We start from the raw sequence: 6,000 nt of genomic DNA, 5'->3' as shown, positions 1-6,000 counted from the left end.
GCCACCCAGACCTTGGATTCTTCCATTCTCCAGTAAAAGGAAACAGGAATGGCTTTTGATGAGACAATTGACACATAAGATGAGCTCAGAGCAGTTTGTAGTGTTGCTCCTAAACTCCAAAGAAGGGGTTTGATTCATTGAATTGTCATACAGACAACATTTATGAAATGCTTACTCTCTGAAATCATGTTCTACTATAATAGGCTAAAGAGAGTCACAGGATGTTTTTTAAAACAAACTTTAAAATTTTAGAATAGTTTTAGATTTGCAGAAAAATTGAGGTCATAAAGAGAGCTTCTATATTCCCCATGCCCCACCTTCAGTTTCCCCTATTTTAACATCTTGGAGTGTTATATTATAATTAATGAATTAATATTGATACCTTGTTACTAATAAATGTTTCAATTCAGTTGTCCTTAGTTTTAACTTAATGTCCTTTCTGTTCTAGGATCCTATCCAGGATCTCATATTACATTTGGTTTTCATGTTTTGTTTTTACTGACCTTGAAGATTACCAGAAGTGCTGGTCAGGTAATTTGTAGAAAGTTCTCAATTGGAATTCATCTGCCGTTTTTTCTCATGGCAAGTCTGGGGTTATCTATGGATTGTTGCCTTGTCCTTTTTAAGTCCAGTGTCAATAAAGTTCAAAACAAAACAAAACAAAAAAGCATATTGGAAATCTGTATTTCTGTTTTGCCCTTCTCATATATAAAACTTTCCCCCATTTCCTGAAAAAGCTGACTGATTTTACCACCAATTTTATTTGATCTAAATGTCTTTTTTTATGTTTCACATAGCACGCAATTAGATTATAATAATTTCAAATAGTGGGTTTTTTTTTAAATTTAAATAGATTGTGCTGGTAAGGAACTAGAAAAATCATATTTCGATGATGATCAAAGACATTGACTATTAATAGAATTCTTTTTAAATTTTAATGGTTAAAATTAAAATTAAATCATTATCTGACTAATGACCAAGTTATAGAAGTAGGTGTGATGACTATATTATAAATGAATTAGTTAATGTTATTTTCCTACTGGGTTTCTATGATAATACCAAAAAAGAATGCTTTTTTTTGTTTGCTAAACTCAGTCTAAGAAAAATGTGTTCATTATATTATTGCTTTTTTGGCATAAGCTGTACCATCAATATTTTTAGCTTGTTTGTATGAGTATATGATACCTGACCTGAATACCTCAGCTCTTAATATATTATTTGCTTTCAGTTTCCATTATGTTATAAAAATTTGTAAAATCTTATCTATTGAAAATGGCATTGGCTCAGCCATCCAGTATAAGTAACAGTACATTCAAGAAATAACACAAAAGACAGTGGAATGAGGTGGACATCATTACCCTAAGTGCATTATGAAAGACACAAATGGACTGACTCTACTTTGTGTACAACCAGAGACATGAAAAATTGTGCTGTATATGTGTAATGTGAATTGAATTGCATTCTGCTGTCATATACAGCAAATTAGAATAAATAAAGAAGAAAGAAAGAACACAAAGGCAGGCATACTGTCACGTACCTGTAAGCTCAGCAACTCTGGGGCTGAGGCAGGAGGATCACAAGTTTGAAGACAGCCTCAGCAACTTAGTAAGAACCTGTATCAAAATTTAAAAAAAATAATAAAAGGGCTGGAGATTTAAGCTTAGTGGTAGAGCACCCCTGAGTTCAATCCCCAGTACCAAATACATAAATAAAATCACAGAAAGAAAAACTATGGTAAAAAATATAGCAAATGAACTACCTGACTAGTGCCATTCCCAAGTTGGCAGAACTGTGTCAGCATGACTATTTTGTGACCCATCTTCCACTACCATGAGTTTTGTGCTCTAACGAATAATGCTCATTGAAATCAGTGTCATCTCATGTCTATTCTTATTTCAGCGCTAATTCACAAACTTATAGAAAAAGGAAAAAAAAAACAACTATATAAATCTTAAGAAATCTATCTTGTGCATCACGTTAGGAGACCCTAAGGAGACCCTAAAATGATCGATCCCTTGAGTATCTATCTGTAGAGACCTATTTTTGAAATTTTTCTTGCATATTAAGAATTAAAAGTTAACCTGTAAGGAATTTAAATTTCAGTTCTAATTGCAGTCAGTTTAATTTCAATTTTGAAAGTAAAGACAGGGGCATTTAATTTCAGACAATCTTGGCCACTCTTTCTCCCACCATTTTCCTGAACACTAGGTACAAGTTCTTGAGAGTATGCTAAATATATTTAAAGAGAAGGAGAGTGTTAAATTACTGTGTCTGAAAGTTTTTTGTTTTGTTTTGTTTCCAAAGATCTATGCAGCTAACCACTGAAATGTTCATTTCCAGCCCCATAGGCCTCTTGAAACCCAATGGCTTTCTTATTTTCTACCAAAATTGGAGTTAGGGAAATCATTCTATTTCTGAATATTCTCATCACTTCTCATTTATCTCTCCTTCTCTAAGCCAAAGACATTCTCTAGACAGAAGTCCCATTGCTCTTGGCATCTGCTTTTCTCTAATTAGACCCTACCTCCCAATAGTGTCACAGGCTAGAGACCAAGCCTTTAGTATATGGTATTTGGGGGACATATTAGATCCAAACCATATCAGATGAGTTTGGGAAGACCCTGAAGACATATAGAGAATTTGGTGAATACACATTTATTTGGAGTTCTGAAGGACCTAGAGAAAAGTCTGGGAGTCAGGAAAAATTATGCCATGAAAATGAAGAAATAGAATATAATAATAGCCATGGTTCAGAATCCTGGGGTGTAAAAAATTTAAGTTCTAGATCTTACACTATAGTTTCTTATTCAATAGATCTGGGTGGCACCTGAAAAATCTGCAGGTTAAGAGTTGCACAAATGATTTTTATGCACTCTGGACTTGAAATCCATTTGTTTTTCTTGGGAGGCAGGGGACTAATGATAATGTCTTTATGCAGTAACTTGATGGAGGAGGAAGTGCCATCATTTTTCACAAGGTCAGATTTGTTGACTGAGAAACTCATTCACATTTTAAACCCTTCACCATATGGTTGAAATGTGCCATTGTACACAGATGGTCATCACAAAGCTATGCTCCTATCTCTAGAAGGATTAGAACCAAAAAATTTACATAGATTATGTATCAGTTACCTTATAACAGGAAGCCAGTATTCTGAATAAGAAAAGCACTGAAAGATGTCGCGACCCCTTGCCCGCAAGGAAGACGCAACTCAGGAATCTTCTTTCAGCAGTTTATTCAGGCCCTTGATATTTCTTCTTCTCTCTCTCTCGGATGCCCCTCCCAGCCTTAATAAAGCATCTCAAGCCCCAATGCGAAGCTGCCACGTGGAGCTTTCTCATAGGGTGGTGAAAAACCTTGCGCCAACTCTCCCAAATAAGGAGTTGTTTGTCACAGACCACAGCAGAGCCAGCGCCATCTTGTAATGGCGACCATAGTCTGCAGAAACGGCAGAAGCGGCTCACCACAGAAAGAAGTTCATAAAATGAAATTCATAGACATGTTTCATTCTGCATTTTAACTTTGACTTAATTTACTGAAGATTTTCCCAAAATCTCTTTAAAACTAGAGATTCACTACTAAATTTTTTTTTACTAGTATGATATCCACAGAAACCTTAAAGGAAGATCATCTGGAATGTGGTTCACACTTGGCTTTTACTCTACATGTTAAAAAGTCACTTATAAATTTACTAAATTTCAGAGATTTCATCTGGGTTCAGCTGATTTCTTACTCTTGGGCTTATGGTGAGGCAGAACTTGTTGGCCAAGGAGCATGTGGTGGAGCAAAGCTGCTTATCTAATGGTGGTTGCACATAAAGAGAAACAGGATGGGGCTGGGGGTCCAGTATCCCCTTCAAAGACATGCCTTCAGTGAACTAATTTCTTTCCTCTAAGCCTCACCTCCTAAAGATTCTACCATCTTTCATTAGTCAACAAGTTGAAACCAGCCTTTAGCATATGAGTCTTTGAGGGAAATTTAAGATCCAAACCATAACAGTATTATTTACTGTCAGTATATGCTGGCATGTCAGTTACCTGATATAATCATTGCAGAGCATAACAAACCATGGATTCTACCATTATTTATTTTTTCTATTTCAGGTATTCTCTCATTATTCAGTATTATTAATAATACTTTCCTGAACAGAAAACACTTATATAAATTCTGGCTATCAATAGTAGTTATTTCTTAGTCCTATAAATAGACTTATAGAGTCAAAGTTATGTGCATTGAATATTCTGATAGATAACTATCAGAGAGTTGTATCTATCCCACCAATAATGCCTATGAGTCCTATTTTGACATGTTTTCAGTTGTAGAAAGACATTTCATACTTACTTTAAGTTTTATTTTCAAAATATTGAGTTTTTAGTTATTTCTCCCAATGCTTAATAAGTACCTGTATTCTCCACTGGTTTTCCCATCCTTTATGTGATATTTGTCATTGGTATTCATCTACATGAACCATAAACTCACAAACAACATTATAAAATTTAAACAGTTATATTCATTTTTCAATTAAGGGAAACAAAATAATTTTGTATATTTTCCCAAATATGTACCATTTCAAAAAATGAAAATTTCTTCTGGAAGATACAAATTGCCATCTGGTATTATATTCCTCTGGTCTAAAGAAACAACTTTTAGCACTTATTCTAGACAGGGCTCCTGGCTATGAATTTGTTTTTCTCCAACAGCCTTTATTTGACCTTCATGCTTGAAAATATTTTTGCTACATACAGAATTCTGGCTTGACATTTGTTTATTTAGCATTTTCATTTTCTTCTAGACTTCACAGTTTTGATAAATCAAATATATTTCAAACTTTATATTTTTAGCTCTGTGGTATAATTTGAAATTGTTGTTCTCTCATGTGGCCTATATACATATATTAATTTATTGACATAATTGTTACCTGGTATCTAATACATTTTGATAAATATTTCATGGAAATTTGAAAAGAAATCTTTGGGAAACTAGATTATATTTCCTGCCTCCTCAGTTCTTTCCTTCACATACATATAGATCATGTAAATATATTAAAATTATATTTATATTTATAATATTAGTTTTCTAAAATTTTGTTTCTGAAATTTTTCTTTATTTTATTTTTAATGAAATATTTCATGCCTGAAAATTTTGAGGGATTTAAACTTTAATTGCTAAATATTAGTTTAATGTTTTCCATTTTTATTCTATTTTGTAAGAAAATAATACCATGACTCTTGGATTTTTGTCATTATGGTTAGCAATATTTGATATATATGAAAATTAATCTCACTATCAGTTTTTCAGATTTACTTATTGTAATGGTAATACAGTTACACAGCAATATTTCTTCCATTTTCCCAACCTTAAAAAACCATTTTACTTTGATTTTTTTAAAATTTAATTTAAAAACCCCACATTTTCTTCCCACAGTTGCAAAGTTTCTGATCTAATTCCAGGGTCTTTAATTAATTTTGAGTCAATATTTGTGAAGGATAAGAGGTATGGATCTTATTTCATTCTTCTACATATGCATATCCAGTTTTCTCAGCAACATTGGTTAAAAAAATATATCCGCTCCAACATGTTTGGACACCTTTGTTAAGAATCAGATAATTGCATCTGTTAGTTTGTCACTTTGTCTTCTATTATATTTAATTGGTCTTTCTGTCTGTTTTTATGGCAGTACCATACTGTGCTCATTACTATAACTCTGTAGCATAATTTGCAGGTATTGTGATACCTCCAGCTTTGCTCTTATTGCTCAGAATTGCTTTGGCTAATCTGGGTCCTTTATTCTTCCATATAAATTATAGGACTAATTTTTCTAGTTCTGTGAAGAATGTCATTGGTATTTTGATGGGAGGTGCATTGAATCTGTGTATTGCTTTTGGTAGTATGCCCGTTTTGACAATATTATTTTTCACTTTTCAGAAGCAATAGAGGTCTTCCCATCTTCTAATGTCCTCTTGAATTTCTTTTTTTAGTGACCTATAGTTTTTATTGCAG

This window comes from Marmota monax, unplaced genomic scaffold, assembly GCF_021218885.2.
Source record: "Marmota monax isolate L192 unplaced genomic scaffold, Marmota_monax_Labrador192_F-V1.1 WCK01_AAM20220418_F8-fsc00006, whole genome shotgun sequence".
NCBI lineage: Eukaryota > Metazoa > Chordata > Mammalia > Rodentia > Sciuridae > Marmota > Marmota monax.
This window is presented reverse-complemented; position numbering follows the sequence as displayed.